The sequence below is a fragment of the Gorilla gorilla genome, chromosome 9, assembly GCF_029281585.2.
Source record: "Gorilla gorilla gorilla isolate KB3781 chromosome 9, NHGRI_mGorGor1-v2.1_pri, whole genome shotgun sequence".
Classification (NCBI taxonomy): domain Eukaryota; kingdom Metazoa; phylum Chordata; class Mammalia; order Primates; family Hominidae; genus Gorilla; species Gorilla gorilla.
In genome coordinates, this window is record NC_073233.2 from 21138871 (window position 1) to 21157226 (window position 18356).

Below are 18356 nucleotides of genomic sequence, written 5' to 3' on the forward strand. Positions count from 1 at the left end.
CTGAAGGTAGCTTTTTTGGAGGGAGACTGTGTTTTGTTCTTTTCACATTCCCTAGAGCAAGTGCCTCACAAGCTGTTTATAAAAATAATTTTTTTCTTAATTCTGTAATTAAATGTCTGTGAAATTTATAAACTGACTTTGAAATTTTAGTGGTTCTTTAAAATGTTATTTCTTGATTCAGAGAAAGAATACTGTATCTGGATAATCATTTATTTTTAAGGTTTTGGTTTTTTGCTTGAGTCTTGTTTGTGATCTAACTATATTGATTAAGTTATTATACATATACACACACACAGCAGATCTAATATGGCATTTTTTTTTTTTTACCACGTACTTTTCTTGTTCCTGTTGTGGATCAACCATTATTTCTTTGTATTTAGCTACATAAAAAAACTATCAAGAAATATATAAAAATGTACTTTTAGAAGTATTGATTTCTGCTCACCGTCATTTGTCAACTTTAATGTTAGACAGCTACTAGTTAGCTGGAATTCAGTGCCAAATGAAGTCAGAGGTGGATAGGAATCTTTTATTATGTATATTTTTATTATTTTCCTTCTCCTTTTATTTTTCCTCCTTTCCTCGCTATACTTTTTCCCTTCACCATTTTTTTTCCACCTTCCCTGCCTGTGCCCATCTAAAGTACATACAAGGATTGTTTAGCCTGTTTGACAGGAAAAGGAAAATAATTAATGTATATTGGCTGGATTCTCTTGGAATTTTGTGAGATCAGGGACCTGAATCTGAATCAGGTAACATCCATGATAGTTATTCCACATCCCCATTTGCTATCTGATTCAGATTCAGGTCCCTAATAACATAGCATCCATGATAGTTATTCCATATCTCCATGTTCTATGTTATGTTGTCCAGCTCTTCCCTTCAGGACTGAAAGATTTATTTCCCCAGCTGCTAGGAAGATTGTCCACTGACAGGTCTCATCAGGAAGCCCTCTCATAAAATTGTTGAAATGTCTAACGAGAGCCTGTCTTGGCCAGGTGCGGTGACTCATGCCTGTAATCCCCTCACTTTGGGAGGCCAAGGCGGGTGGATCACTTAAGGTCAGGAGTTCGTGACCAGCCTGGCCAACATGGTGAAACCCTGTCTCTACTAAAAATACAAAAATTAGCTGGGCGTGGTGGCATTCACCTGCAATTCCAGCTACTCGGGAGGCTGAAGCACAAGAACCCAGGAGGCGGAGGTTGCAGTGAGCCGAGATCGCACCAGTACACTCCAGCCTGCGTGATGGAGTGACACTTTATCTCAAAATAAAATGAAATAAAAAATAATAAAATAAAGCTGTCTTTAAAAAGCTAATGCCCTTTTTCTAGGGCAGCTCACATTAAGTGACTTGTTGATTTGATGCTGTAAAGGCTTCACCCTCTCTCAGCCCAATTTAGGACAATTCTGAAGGGATGTCTTAGTTGCCCTTTTCTAGTTACTAGACTAGGATGTTTTAAAAGCTGAGGATATAAACTTACCTAAATGTTTTTGTATTCTTTTGCTAATGAGAAATAATCTTTCACTGGTGTCATGTTTTGAGATATTTGAAAGCTATCCTTAGGCTCATTTAGCTGTCACTTAAAATATTAAGCATTACATAAGGTTAAAAAAATGGAATAGTGGCAAGAGTATGACCCAGAAAGCATGAGTGAGGCTGAAAAGAATATGAGGATCCTTTCGATGGTAATTTTGGAAGATCCTATTTGAAATGGTGAACTTAATTATGTAGAATTTCATTTCCATCTCTATGGCTTTAGTCACTGTTACAGGACATTTTTGCATCACTATAAAGGAATACCTGAGACTGGTAATTTATAAAGAAAAGAGGTTTAGTTGGCTCATAGTTCTTCAGGCTGTACAGGAAGTGCGGTGCCAGCATCTGCTCCTGGCGAGTGCCTCAGTAAGCTTACAACCATGGTGGAAGGCAAAGGCAGAGGAGGTGTGTCATGTGGCGAGAGCCAGAGCAAGGGTTGGGGGAGGTGCCATGCTCTTTTAAACAACACAATCTTTAAAACAACATAATCTTTTAAACAACACAATCATCACCAAGGGGATGATGCTAACCCATTCACGAAGGATCCAGCCCCATGATCTAGTCACCTCCCAGCAGGCCCCACCTTCAACTTTGGGAATCACATTTCAGCATGAGATTTGGAGGGATAAACATCCAAACCATATCAGTCACTCTGTTTTGTTTCAGAGTGAATGATACTTACAGAATCATAGTATTGTAAAGCCCTTTGATTTGCCATTTTTGACTAGACTTACACAACATAACACAAATATCAAAGCCTCAACATTGTAAAAAATAATATAACATGAAAGTGAGTGAGTACTAGGAAGAGTAAGTGCTGTCATGTCTTTCTCCCATAGAGAAGACAGTCAGAAGATAGCCTAAACAGAATCTGTTATTCATTGTGGTTGACTCCAGGGGATAGGGACAAAGGGAAGTGTATAGTTTTCATTTTAAGCCTTTATGTGCTGCATAAAGTTTTTAAAGAAGCATATCGTGTGCATAATCCCTAAAAAATCAAGCAACCAAAATGTAGTGGTGATGGTGGGATGTGTGTGTATTGGGGGGAGGGGAGGAGGGGAGAATGGCTTAAAAATTAATTCATTTAAAATCTTTCTTATTTTTTAACTTCCATATTTTGAATAAAATGATTTGCAAAAATAATGGATTGTTTTATAAACGCGTGTAATATACATATTTAAGTAGCAGGTGTTTCATAAATACCTTTTTATAGAAGTGCACACATTTCTGTGTTTCAGAATTCAAAAGCCCCTTTGAAGAAATAGTCACTATTTGACTCACCATATATGTAATGACAAGAAATTTATAAGTATAATTAGATTTTTAGTGATTAAATTGTGCATATAATAATTTTACCAACATAGTATAGCATTTCCTTTAGCATTTATTATATTGTAAATGAGTGTTATAAGCGAGTTATAACCTAAATTCTTTAATGTAACCTAGTTCTTTAACATAATCTAAATTGTTTAACATAGGCATAGGCCTATAATATTAGTAAGAATAGATCATATGGTTTAGAATTATTTTAAAATGTTGAGGATTACTTCAGATCTTATTACTGTAATTCCCTATTTGTGATGGGTAGCCATTCTGTGACCTATTAATTGTTCTCTTGGATATGTAGCTGTTTATGTTTCAGATTGGCTGCAGCTGTTTTGATTTGAGGCAGATGGCCTGAAGAAGCAGCATTCATAAATTAAATCACAATTATTTTTTTCTATGTATTTTTAAATCATTCTCAGAAACCTGAAGTCTTTTCAGTACAGAGTTAATTTCAAATTCATAATATTCTTTGAATTTTCACATAATCTATTAACTTGATTTTTGTATAACAATATTCTTTTCATTTTTGTGAAATACGTAATTGCTAACTTATTTTAACATAGACATGAGCTAAAGAGACCCTAATTATATTTTTACACAAACCTTATACAATTATTTAAATTCTGACCCAAATAGCAGAATGGTTATTACACTGATTCTTTAATCATTTCAAAATAGGAACAATTATTTCCAATGAAATTCTCACTTTCTAACTTATTTAGTTCTCTTTTTCATTCATTATGGTTTTGGAAAGTATCTAAGACAGCTACATTTATTAACTACACTATAGTTAAGGTAAAAAGATAATGGTCTTTCTCTTCATTGTTGAAATATCCATACTAAAATGATACCATTAAAAAAAGAGCTAACTTCCTTTTAAGGAGTGGTCTATAGCCTTTCTTTTCTCTTTTCTTTCTTTTTTTTTTTTTTTGAGACAGAGTTTCGCTCTTTTGCCCAGGCTGGAGTGCAGTGGCGCAGTCTTGGCTCACTGCAGCTTCCGCCACCTGGGTTCATGTGATTCTCATGCTTCAGCCTCCCAAATAGCTGGGATTACAGGTATGTACCACCATGCCTGTCTAATTTTTGTCTTTTTAGTAGATTCGGGGTTTTGCCATGTTGCTCAGGCTGGTGTCAAACTCCTGGCCTCAAGTGATGCACCTGCCTCGGCTTCCCAAAGTGCTGGGATTACAGGCGTGGGCCATCCACGCCTGGCCAAGAACTTTCTATTTTTGTATAAAACTTTTTTTTAAACATAGATTGGTACATATGTAAATGAAAAGTAATATTCATGTAGAAAGAGAAGTGAAGATCATCTAGTCTGGCCTTTCAGTGCTTGAATTTCCTTAAACACATTAACTAAATAGTAAGCTAGCTTCTGCAGGTACCGATCCAATGATGAGTAACTCTATACCTCTGAAGATAATACATTCCATCTTTGGATAGCATTGACTAGTGAAAAGCAAATAGTTATACTGAATCAAAGTCAGCTTCCTTGTGTTTCTTTTTGTTTTTAACCTGTTGGCCCTAGATTCTTTGGGGCTATACAGAACGGTTTAAGCAGTCTTCCTTATGACAATCATAAAATATTTGAGGACAGCTTTTATGACTCCACAATCTCTCTTACTGTTCCTGAAGTTTCTTCTCTAAATAAATGCTTTTGGTTCCTTCAGCTATTCTTCATATGTCACAAAGGCCTTCTCTGTTATTCAGAATATACTGCAGATGGTCTCTACTAGGAGCAGAATCCATGAATAGGATTCAGGAAACCCATGGATTTTGATATTAGTCAGGGTTGTCCAGAAAAATAGAACCAATAGGAGGATATTTACACATGCACATCTTCCTATATCCCATAAATATATATATATATTTATATATTTAAAATAAATATATCCCATATATATATATATATATATATATATATATATATATATATATATATATATATATGTATCTTTGTGGAAGCTGAGAAGTCCCAAGATCTGCATTTAGCAAGCTGGAGACCTTGGAGAGCCAGTAGTGTAAGTTCCATTCTGAAAGCTGGTCAGCTTGAGACCCAAGAAGAGAGGATGTTTCAGTCCAGTTCTAAAGCTGGAAAACACCAGTGTTTTAGCTCAAGCTGTCAGGCAGGAAGAATTCCTCCTATTCAGCCTTTTGGTTCTATTTAATTGATTGAATGAGGTCCACCAGCAGTAGGGAAAGCAATCTGCTTTACTCAGTGTACTGCTTCAAATGTTAATCTCATCCAGAAATACCCTTCTAGATACATACAGAATAGAATAATGTTTGGCCAAATGTATGGGCACCTTGGGACTCAGTCAAGTTAACACATAAAATTAACTATCACAAATATGAAAAATTTGTATCCTTATATTTACTAACTTCTGAATGAGAGTTTATGATTATTTCAAATCATAAATTTGAAAATTTATGATTGTAAGCAACAGACAACTATAGCAAAACTGTGGCTTCACAACAGTAGAAATCACAGATAACTTTATATCCACTATAGTTGTTGCAGATATTTGGAAATATTGACATTCATTGGTTCTTAATGTGAATATTATATATAATTTCCTAATTATAAGAACATATATTATTGAATCATGTTTATTTTAATAATATTTATAATGTAGATATGATATAAATTTTATTGACTGATTGGTTTTCTCTGTTTTCTTATGCATTAAATTTTATGCTTTTAAGAATATTATTTTGAAAAGGATCCATAGGCTTTACTAGACTGCAGAAGGGGTCCATTGTTCAAGAAGTGGTTAAGAACCTTTGGTCTCTACTTTTTCTAAAAGTGTAATTTTAGAAAGGAATACATTTTATGGGTCTGGCCCATAACACTGACATAGGAGTAGAGATTATTATCTCCCTGCATCTACATAAAATAAACCAAGATCTCATTCATTTTTTTTAGGCAGCCAGACTGATCACACTAGTTGGAATTAGTCCATCTTTTGATTCTAGCCTGGTCTTTTCAGAATCACTGTTAGTGTGTTCCCTGTTCTACGTTTCTGTCATTTACAAATACAATAGGCATGTTCTCTGTATCACAGATTACCAAACCTGGCTGCTCATCAGAATCATCTGAGCAGTTTTAAAAAATAGATTTTTAGTTCCTCCCTCACATTTAGTCAGAAACATTGTGCACCTGGTGATTATGCAAGCTGCCTGGCACTGTTCTGTGAATTCATATTTGGAAATCCCATTTTTTATATAATTTATGTCATTTATAGTAATATTTTTAAAAATGTTATAGAAGTTAGAATTTTGTAGTGTTGCACTTGCTAAGTCTTTCCAGGTTGACCTGCAGCACCCTGGAGGTTCCAATGATTATTACTTTATATCATTACTGTAATTCATACTTTTCTGTTTTGAATCAGTTTGTTTCAAGAAATTGAGTGCATCTACCTAATTTCTCCGATACGCCGTCTAATAATAAATCTTGGCAAAAAAGGAAATTGTCACTCATTTTTCTAGTGAGTTGATATAAACTTATACTAATCACTACCTCTTCACCTGATTTGTCATAAATTATTCCTTAAAACTTGTTTGTAATGAATTGATATCAGCCGTATTGTTTTGGTTTAAGTTTCCCTAAAAGTCAAGCATGAAACAAGGACAGTAGTTTATTTGGGAAGTGATCCCACAAAGTGGGAATAAGGAAGTGGTCAAGAGTGAGACAGGGAAGAAGGAAATGCCAATATAAGACTATAGTATTGTAGTGGTAGTTTTGACAGCAGAAGCTAGATTCTGCTGTGACATCCTGAAAAGTGTTCAGAAAGCTTCCTAGACTTTCTATCTGAAAGATAGGCAACGAGATTTATCTATCAGCTCTTGTTCTTTATTGGTCAAAGATTCCCTCCATCCCTTAACCTGGGAAAGTTAACTCACCCATATTTCCAGGCTGCCCTTGCTAACAGGCTGAGTGGGACATTGTAGTGCCAGTGAAAATCCTGGGACAGAAAGTGGAAAGATGGTGAATGCATCTTTGAAGTGGCAGTCTGTTAATGTGAGGTAAATCTTTTCAGGAAGGTTCACCACAAGTATGACAAAAAGTGGACTGAGGGACTGTGACATGGGTTATCAGTGGCACTTGCTACACTCATCTTCTGTATTTTAAGAAATCTACTTTTTTCTTTTTATAAATCAATTACATTTGTTTGTTTCTAAGAGTCTTCAAAGGTTACCAATAACCTCATGCGCTAGTTCTCTCAGTATCCTGTGACTATAATTCATTCTAAGAACTTGGAGTGACTTACCTGTCTTGGGCTTTAGTTCTGGCATTACAATGTTTGTTCAGACCTTTTCAGTTTCTGACAGAGAAAACTGGGACAATCTAGGAGTTAAAGAGTTTTACTTTCTCTTTAGTGGTATTATACTATCTTCTGAAATAAGGCTTTGTTGTTGTTGTTGTTCTATCTTGGTTTAATCTAGCAAAGAAAAGAAAAAGAAAGAAAATTCCTTTTGTTGTCTCTTGAACTTTGCAAGCCATAGGTAATTTTGAGGTTTGGGTTTTTTGAGTTCACTGGTTAAATTCTTTAATTTCTTTTCCCAGCTCTCTTCTAAAGTTCCTCCGTCCTTCAAGTTTTATGCTATGGAGTCATGGCTGTCTTTTCTGTGAGAACGTTGAAATGTTTTCTTAAATTTTAAGGAGATCCAATGAATATATCTAGACTTTTTCTTTATTTGTGGCCATCACAAACTCTGAGCTGACATGGTCACTCCTTGCATTTTCTCCTTGATTCTGATAAGCCCTGGAATCCTTCATTTAGGTATTACTTGTCTTTGTACAAGTCAAAGGCTACTGTTATTCAGTCACTTTTGTCCTCCTGCCCCATTCTTAACCTTTTTTCTTTTGCCTTACCCCTCTTTTCCACTTCTTCTAAAAGTTATCTAGTATTCTAGTATAATCTGTTGACTTTTGCTTTCTAAACTATCTACTGTTTGCTCTCATTTATTCCATTGCTTTGGGATGCTTATTCAGTGACCATAGCTAAACTGATAAACTACTTAGTCTTCAGGTATTAAGGAATGATAGTGTGTGGAAGTGGTAAGATAACATATTTGTGTTTTGTCAGGAGTCTAGGATCCCTGTTTTTCCCCTTTGTTTCCCTATTCACCATCCATTGGATCATAGGAAAAATGAACTGTTAACGTAAGTGAAAAGTAACTTAGTTCTTTGGAGGGAGAGATACAAAAGTTTTGACTCAGGTGATTTTACAATTGCAAGCATATTTTCAGTATAGATCTTTTTGAGTGCCTTCCATGAACCACATACTTTATTAGTCACCAAGGATAAAGAAGGCCAGGAACATTGTTATCAAAGAATCTAATAAAAGAGATGGAGATGTAAACAAATACTTGAATTTTAATGTCGAAGTTAAATTGAATGCCCTAAATGATGGATATATTTTTTATGAAATATCTTCTGTAATAACATGATGTTCTGGTAATTCTTGGGTTTATAAATTGAATCATTTGGTGTGTGAAGTTGACATATTATTCTCAGATGCCAATTCTGATTTCTCCATGCTGAAAATTATGATGGTAAGAATCCAATAGCTTTGATTTCCTTAGGTAAATGTTAGGCTAAACATCCAGTGCTGTATCTTCAGTATTTTCTACCAGGCAGAAGAATTGTTATTTTTATGCCTCTGTGTTTAAATGATAGAAGTAAGATACTTTAATTGAAAAGAGAATAAAAAACAAAGTATCCCTTTTAGAGGATGAAAGGGGAGCAGGAACTCCCCAGGTTTTTAAATATTTTAGTACATAAAATATACACAACAACTTAAAATCGTTACTTTTCTGGGAAAACTGAAGCACATGCAGGAGATTTTAAAAACTCCACTTGATGTTAGATGATTATATAGTGTTTTGCTTTGGAAATTGAAAAGCAAGACTTGTTATAAAAATAGTTCATTCCATACCAATAAAATCTTATTGGCTTGTTTATTTTTATTTTGTAATAAGATAGAGTGAATGTGGAAGCTTGTGTTTGAAGAACTTCTTGTCCTGTTTAGGTTATGTTAAATAACATACAACATTTTTTAAAACAGCTTTTATAAACAACTAAGACTTTAGACAAAGGAATATTGGTATGTGATGAGGCTTGACCCAATTAGGTAGGCAAAAACTTTAAAAAATATTTCATGGCATAGAGGGAGAATTAGTTCACTTTTTATTAATTACTTGTTCTTTTCTGAGTTACATGTATATTTATGGGAATTAAATATTTAAATAATTGGGTAATTTAATGTGATAATCTATTTTTACCAGCCAGTTTCTTTAGCATTTTAATTTTCACTGTTCCTTAACTCTATATAAATAAACAAATCAAGAGAACTCATTATTAATATCAATAATACTAACAAATCATGCTAACATTTCTTGAGATCAATCTCTAGAATAATATGTAAGCTCTCATGTGTATTATCTCACTTGATGTCTCAATAACCTGAGTGTGTAGATATTATTATTGCTATGTTATAAACGACATTACTTAAAAGAACTCTGTAGTAAATCCTTTGGAAAAATAAATAGTGTTTTGGAATGTGAGCACCCATTCCTCAATTTATCTATTTTATACATATATACTTTTGTATATGACAATGTTTTGTTAAATATGCTATTTCTAGCCAGGTGCAGTGGTGGGTGCCTTTAGTCCCAGCTACTCAGGAGGCTGAGGTGGGTGGATCGCTTGAGCCCAGGAGTTCAAGTCCAGCCTGGGCAACATTGCAAGGCTCCATCTCTTTTAAAACAAACAAACAAACAAAAAAACAGCTATTTTTAGGTCTCTTCATCCTTTATTATTTTTATGAATGTCACCATTATCTTTTGTGTCTGCCCAGATTTGAACTCTATAGGCTCTTTTGGCTTTGCTCCCCTTCTTCTCTTTCATGCGCTCTTCAAACCAGGAAGTTGCACAGTCTTGGAAGGACAATCTCTATAATATTTCTCCCATTATCTGTTGTACTTTTTGAGCTCAGGACTGAGATTGAAATTTTTCTGAATGAGAAGAACCACCCTCAACCACGATTACTGAACACTGAGTGACTTTGGAAATTAACTTTTGCTGCAGACTTGATAAATCCATCCTAAAGTTACAAGGAATAACAGAGTTTTAAATGCAAAAATCATGTTATAGTAAAAGTCATTTTGATGACAATGAATGTTGTTTGAGTCACAAGTAATGTCAAGCCACTGTATATGTCACATCTTGTCAAAAGTTAAAACAAGAAGTTAGATGTCCATTCCCACACAAATTTATAGCAGATACATTTTCTAGATAAAATTATAGTTCTAGCAGCAGTTTTCAAACTAAAATACAAGTTAGGGATTTTCCGTATTTCAAAATCTGTTTAACTGTGCAATCAAGGAACTTGCAGGTAACTGTCAATTGGAAATGATTATTTACAGTGTAATGACCTGCTAAAAGTCAGGAGAAGAATCTAATAGAATTTTATAAATACCTTGTAAGTGAGGAATATACTTAAATAAAATCACGTGCCTTTGGACTGGTATCAATATTTGGCAGTGCCTGTCTGCGTGAAAAGACATTTTCAAAAATGAAATATGTAAAATCTCATTACAGATAAACATTAACAGATAAGCGTTGATTTTGATGATAGAGAACACCAGCTTTGAGTCCCAATTAAAATGAAATACTCTTTCCCCAAAAGAATTCCATTCTTCTCATTGGAAGACCCACATTACAAAACATTATATTCACATTATTATATTTTGAATTTTGTCGATAAAAACTTTATGGAAATATATTTGTATTGTACTAGGTACCTACATAATAACCTTGATTTTGTCTCTTGGGCATTAAAGTCTAAAATATTTACTATCTGACCCTTATATAAAAAGTTTGCTAACTGTGAGCTAAACAATTATTCATTCTTTTAAGTGAGCTCATACCTATCAAACACAGAGAAATAAGTCTCTACTGGTAAAGTTTCAACTAATTAGTGTTGAAAAAATAATTCTACATCATTCCCAGAACAGACTTTAGATTATTATTTACTCCAACTTAACCCATTTTACAATTATTTTACAATTAAGAATCCTTATTTTACAATTAGGAATCCAAGGTTTAATGGAAGCTAAACATTGGTATAACTGAAAATGGAACTGAGATATTCTCATTTTCCATCTAGTGTTCTTTCTAGTGAACTTTATTTATATGCAAGTGTTTCTGCTGGATACTAAGAATGATAAAAATGAAATATGAGAAATGGTGTCTATATCAAGATATATTATAATCTAGTTGGGGAGTGTATCAGTCAGGGTCCCAGCAAGAATAATACACTCCAATGGACTAGTTGAGGGTCATTTAATGACAGACTATTTATAAAAGGGTGGAGAGAGTTTTGGGAAATAGGCTTTTGCCATCGAAGCCTGAAGAGACAAGGGGTGGCTATAGGAGAGGCCCCTCAAGAGGAGCTGTGGCTTTTGGTGGAGGAATCCAACTACTGTCAACCCACGCTGTCCAGAAAGGAGGTGATACCCCACCTATAAATACCTTGACCTCATTCTCCTCCTGCCCTTTCATCTCCTGCTGGCGCCTCCCGTAGTCCTAATCCTGCCAAAAGCCACATGGCAAATAACCTTTGGATGGAGTCCAAAAAGGTTAGTCTCCTAAGGAAAACTGCGAGTTAGAGAGTGGATCTGAAGGGACAAATGGAGAATATCCACCTGAGAGAGCAGGATTACTTGTATGGTAATAGCACATGGTAACATATTCTAAGTGCATGAGCAATCTGGACTACATACACTTAATAGCATACCAACACACAAGATATCATTTTAAGTGCTTTTCATTTTTAAAAGTACATTCTTTATCTGCACAACAAGTTTAAATCTGCACCACATTCCTTTTTACACTGACATCTGGAACAAAGTTCAGTCTAATTGTAGTTCAGTAGTAGTTCAGCTCTAAATTGGTAGGCCACTTCTGCTGCTGCATAAAGTTGTTCCACTGTCTATCAGAAGTAGTTTTTTTTTTTTTTTTTTTTTTTTTTTTTAGACAGAGTCTTGCTTTGTCGCCTGGTTGGAGTGCAGTGGCGTGGTCTTGGCTCACTGAAACCTCCGCCTCCTGGGTTCAAGTGATTCTTCTGCCTCAGCTTCTAGAGTAGCTGGGACTACAGGTGTGTGCCACCATGCCCAGCTAATTTTTGTATTTTTAGTAGATACAGGGTTTCACCATGTTGGCCCAGATGGTCTCAATCTCGTGACCTTGTGATCTGCCCGCCTTGGCCTCCCAAAGTGCTGGGATTACAGGTGTGAGCCACCGTGCCCGGCTACAGATATTGTTTTAAGTGGTTTAGAACTCAGCTTCAGGAGGAGGCTAAGTAGTAAGAAGCCCAGAAGTTAAATAATGCATTGCTATTGTTTATCAGTTGAAAATTCATTATTTTGAGATTTTTATAAACTGGTCGTTTTTATAGGATGAAAGAGACTTACATAATAGAGATTCTCAACCTAAAAATAAATTGTGAGTATTGCAGTATAATATTGTTGTTAAAGTTATGGATTTTGTAGTTAGAGAAACCACAGTATGATTCTGGCTCTGCTACTGCCTTACCCTGTAAGTCTGGGCAAGTTGCTTAGACTTGCTCAGCCACAGTTTATTTAAAAGTGAGGACAGCCACAAGGTTGTTTCAAGTTTTAAGTGAGATAATGGCACATAGTAAGCCCTTAATAGATGTTAGCTATTATTAGTAGTGTTCATAGATTCTATAACCAAAATTTCAAATTTATAATGGAACAAGTGATATTTATAGGTTAAATCATTCTACAGATATTTATTAAACAGTGATTATGTGCTGTGTACTCACTGTGCTAGATGCTATAATCAAAGTAGGAACAAATCAGACCTTGACCTCCTGGAGACTGAAGGTGCATAATTTGCATCTGATTTATATTAATAATTGATGAATTAGTAAACAGTTCCTGTACTGACATATGTGCTGCCAGCCTAATGGGTTACTTAGTTATCCTCATTGACCATCAGCATACCAAAAAGACTAGGATAGTTTAAAATTGTTTTTCTTCAAAATCAAGTTTAATGGGGTTCTTATTTAATATTTCAAAGTACATAATATATTCACATGGTTCAAAATGCAAAAAGTGGAAACAGTCGTAAGTTGACAATTCTCTTTCACATTGCTTAGTTCTCAACTTACCCCACAAAAGTAACCACTGTTCTCAGTGTGTATACATATTCTTTTGGAACATTAAAAAAATTGACATCACAGTTGTACATATTTCGGTGGTACATGTGATATTTTAATACTTGTATACATTGTGTAACAATCAAATCAGGGTAATTGGGATATCCATCACCTCCAACATTTATCTTTTCTTTGTGTTGGGAACATTACAGTTCTTCTCTCTAGCTATTTTGAAATATATAATAAATTATTCTTAACTGTAATTTTCCTGTTATTCTATACTAGAACTTATTCCTTCTAGGATTTTTTTTTAGTTGTCTTGTGTTCAAGAATTAGCACAATTTATCATTGTGCTAGACTCTCTAATCACAGTAAAACACTAGACTTGTGTATTTGCTTTCTAATAAACGAGCAGTGCTATTAATATAGAAAAAAGATCATTGAATTAAAAATAGAAGTCTTTAAAAATTCTAGTAGTACATTCATCATTGAAAGACTTTAATTATCATCTGATTTTCCTTTCTATGCCATTTGGAATTATAAATGGTAATTTTTTCTTTGTGTGGCACTACCAAAAAGTGCAATGTTTGGGAAAATAAGTTATTTCACATTGAACAGTAGTTAGACATTGTCCTCAGTTTAGATAGGATTACTTGAAGCTTGGCTTTGATTTGTCAGTTTCTTTAGCTTATACCTGCCATTTTGTAGTAACAGTCAATTCAGTATTATATTATTCTCAGATTTTATTATTTTATGCTATTTTTTACATGAACAATTAGTATTTAATGGTCCTTTGTAAAGTTTTTTCTCAAAATGTAGTGTTAATTTGTCTGCATGTTTAAAGTTTATTGGAAAAGTTATTTTGCCTATTCAGAGCATAAAACTTTTAGTACATTTTGTTTTATAAGTATAGGATACCGTGATGATCCCTGGGGAATCTGATTTTTTTTAACAGACAAGAGGTTCTCAGTTTTCATTTTTAAATCAAGTTGCTATGGGGCTAGCATCTTTGTTTGCTTAATTTTAATCACAATTACCATGACAAAACTTATTTATTTAGCTAATGCCTAACAGTGTCAAATATATACTGCTGGCAACTGGACTAATTTCTATCTGACTAATAAAAATCCCAAATAAAAATGGTACATTTTTATTTTAAATGAAAAAAGATTAGTTTCTGAATATAAATTGAGTTTTTAAGTTTTTCTTTTTGGTTAATTAAAGTCTACTCTGATGCTTTTTTGTTAATTTTCTTTAATATCCATATCTCCTAAATTCAACATGCAGTTCTAAAATAAAGACAAGTCAGCTGGGTGTGGTGGTTCATGCCTGTAATCCCAGCACTTTGGGAAACTGAGCCTGGCAGATCGCTTGAGCCCAGGACTTTAAGACCAGTTTGGGCAACATGGTGAGACCCTGTCTCTATGGATTTTATACTTTTTTTTTTTTGAAATGGGATCTCACTGTATTGCCCAGGCTGGTTTTGAACTCCTGGGCTCAAGTACTCCTCCTGCCTGGTACTACAGGCATTCACCACCCCACCCAGCTGGTTTTGTACTTCTTGACAGGAAAAGAAAAATGAACAAGAAATTCCTTAATGCATATTTTAAGTGCTGCTTTAAAATTTTGTCAGTACAGCTTTAGAACATCACGCTAGATAATAGTGTTGTACTGTTATTTCCTTTTTAATTTATTAAGAAAAAGGAAGATGCAGGGGAATTAATCTTTATTGAACTTTCCTGGCCTGTTCAAGGAATAGTAAATAAACCAACTTAGCTGGAGGGGAGTGGAGAGGGCCTTGTAGGCCATTGTTAAAACCTTAGGCTTTTACTCAGGTTGAGATGAGAAGTCACTGGAGAGTGTTGAACAAAGAAGTGACATTATGTGACTTAAGCTTTAAGAGGGTTGCTTTGCTCTGTTGAGAATAGATTCTACCTGGGCAAGAAAGGAAGCAAAGAATATTTAGGAGGCTTTGGTAATGATTTGGGCAAGAGAGCATGATGGCTTAGGCTAGAGTGGGAGCAATGAAGATATGATAAATGTTTATATTCTGTACATATTATGAAAGTAGAGATAACAGGATTTTCCAGTGTGATGTGTGAGAAAGAGGGGAGTTATATTTTTGGCCTAAGCCAAGGTAATGATGGGATTGCCACTAACTGAGATGAGGGAAGACTATGGGGAGGAAGGTCAGTTCAGTTTTGGATATGTTAAATTCAAGATATCTATTAGACAGCTAACTGGAGATGTTGAGTAGGCTATTGGATATATAATTCTTCAGCTCAGAGAAGAAGATACATATACATTTGTGAGTCATTAGCTTATTGAAGATATTTACACCCACAAAGCTAAGTGAAATAGAAAAGAGAAGAGGTCCAAGGGCAGTAGGGGTCACAGCAATGTTAAAACATCAAAATGGTAAGTAAGACTCAGAGAGGAGACTGAGAAATAGTGTCCAGTGAATTAGAAAGAAATCTGGAGAATGTAATACTCCAGAAGCCAAGTGAGAAAAATAATTTCAGGGAGGAAAGAGTGTTAGATTGTGTCAAATGGTGATGGATCAGAAGTATGAAGAGTGAGACTTGACCATTGGTTTTAACAACATTAGAGACCTCATCAAGAACAGATTTAATGAAAAAGTGCCAAAACCTGATTAGAGTCAACTTACCAGAGAATGAAAGGAGAAGAACTAGAAACAACCAATAAAGACAACTCTTTTGAAGAATTTTACAGATAAATGAGATAGTGGCTGGGTGAAAGTATGATCATGATAAAGGTGTATGTGTGTGTAATGAATGTGAGATGTGAGAAACTGCAGCATGTTTATAATCTAATTGGAATGATTTAGTAGAGAAAAAATGATGATGAGAGAATTGCTGCTGAAATATCTTCAGGTAGGGAAGAGGGAATCGAATCTACTACATTTATGGAAAAGTAGCTGTAGGCTGGAGCACAGACAGTTCATCTGTTGTGACAGAATGAAATGCCAGGTATATGGATACAGATATTAGAAGGTAATGTGATGATTTGATAAATAAAAACAAGGTCTAGGTAGATACTTTCCATTTTTGAAAGAAATGTGTTATAAAAATTATTACCATTTTAGCATAGTGGAAAGGAATGAAATTGGAGGGAGATAAACCTGGGTTTAGATTTTAGCTCTGCCAATTACTAGCTGACATGTGGCAGAACTTAGTTACAATGCCCCTGCATTATTTAGGGACCCAGCAAGAAATAAAATTCACTAAAAAGTGGTTCAAATAAAAACACTTTAATGAAGAGTCTACTTTGAGAGAATGAACAGAGTTAAGGAATGGGCAAGATATGGTAAGGCAACTAGAAACTAGCAATTATGGAAAGCTGTTACCTCACCTGGGGCTGAAGAGGCAAGAGTGGACATGGTGTTTTTAGTTTAGTGATTGCCGAAGGTATGAAGGAAGGACCAGCTAGTAAGAGCTATAGTTGTGGAGGAACACAGTTGTTGCCAGAGACAATGGTACATAGGTAAGGAAGCAGCAGAGAAGAAATAACCTTGATGTCTCTCTACTCCTCAACTCTATTTTTCTATTTGACCTCCATTGGCTAAATGTAAGCAGAAACCAGCTGCAAGGCTTCTTAGGTGTTGCAGAATATAGGGTTCACTCTCCCTAGGGTCCAGAGAAGGGCAAAAGATGGATGTGGAGACAAATGCTGAGTAATCAGTAGAATCACTAAGCCTCAACTTCTCCATATATAAAATGAGGCTACCGCAAAGTTGCTGTGATGTTACATGTACTGCCAAGCACTGCTACATTGCTAGCATATAGTACTGTTTATTAAATGACAAATATAAGATGGTACAGCATAATGGTTAGTCCTTAAAGCTTTGGAATTAGGCAGATCTAGATTTAAGTTCTGTCCGTCACTTACTAATCATGAGATTTTGGGAAGTCTTTGTTTTGTCATCTGTAAAATGGGGAAATAAGGCTTACCACAGAGAATTCTAGTAAAGATGAAAAGGGACAGTATATATTAAGTGCCTAATATAGTGCTGGTACACAGCATGCAGTTTAAGTTACCATGACCATCATAATATTATATGACTAGAAAGAATAGTAAATGACATCAGTTTCCAAGTAATACTAGTCTCCTCCCCCTCCCCCTCCCCCCACACTTTTTTTTTTCTGCTTCTCAGTTTTTCTGAATAGGGTTATTTGTTTGTTACATAGGGTTCAAGGTTACTATCTTTGCACTTTAAACAATTAGGAAATATAGCTTTAGTTAGTTTAACTTTTTGGCTATTCATTTATTTTGTTTTTGATTTATGTTCGCTAAACACACAAAGAGTTAAGTGGATTTTTTTATTAGGCCTAAGTTGGAAGGCATAGAAAAAGTTGGAAACACTGAATTCAGTCAGTTTCATTAGCATAGATTTATATATGAAGCTCAAGTAAAATGTCATCAAGAAATGGGAGAATATGGGATGCTGTAACAGTTAATTCAGAGCCGTACTATAATAAGTATTCTTTTTAAATTTCACATAAATATAACAGTTCTGTAAGCTTGATTTGAGGGCACATACATGTTTTTCTTTTTGGCTACATAGAGAACAATGAAATAAAACCTCATTGACGTAATTGAACCTGATAACATCTCCTGGTTGTACTGCTGATGTTTCACCGTGGTTTTGGTGGTTTTGTAGAGCTCCGTAGAGCGTGTTAGACTTAAAAACATATTCAAACAGAAACTTTTATCAGGATTCAACTTTTTAACCATAAAGAAAAAATGAATTTAAATAAAGGCGCAGTCTTGGGTACACCTAGATCAACTTAAAAAATGTTTAATAGTATATATTACTTAGAGAAATTACTGTTCCTTAATTAGTTTTGAACAAATAACCACAGTATGAAAAGAAATAATAATTTCTGGTATTGTATTATATATTAACACAGAAGGAAAGAGGTAAATATAATAATGGAAGCTCCTAAAAACAGCAAGTTAAAATTTTATGCTTTCATTAAATGATGTCTTATAGTTTGATAGAACTACATTTTTAAAACATACCGTAGCACTATAACTTTTTGTTTTAAACTGGGATTAAAAATTTAATTTTATTTATTTTATATATATATTTATAAAATTCTTATATTTAAGTTATTTACAAGATCTACTTTGGTATTGGGTTTAGATGCCTAAAACTTTGCTGACTTGGAAACAATGTGTATCAGAGCATTTACTGTCTACTTGGAAGTAAAATTTTAAAAGAGCTACATTTTATTATATAGGAGGAATGAGTGCTTGAACCAGTATTTCTTAAAACTTTT

The 18356-nt window shown here is 34.5% G+C and overlaps 1 protein-coding gene across 2 annotated transcripts in view; it reads left to right on the forward strand.

Annotated features, from left to right (window-relative positions):
- Window positions 1–18356, forward strand: part of PDE3B (phosphodiesterase 3B) — a 220183-nt gene that overhangs the window by 95520 nt on the left and 106307 nt on the right. The window lies entirely within an intron of this gene.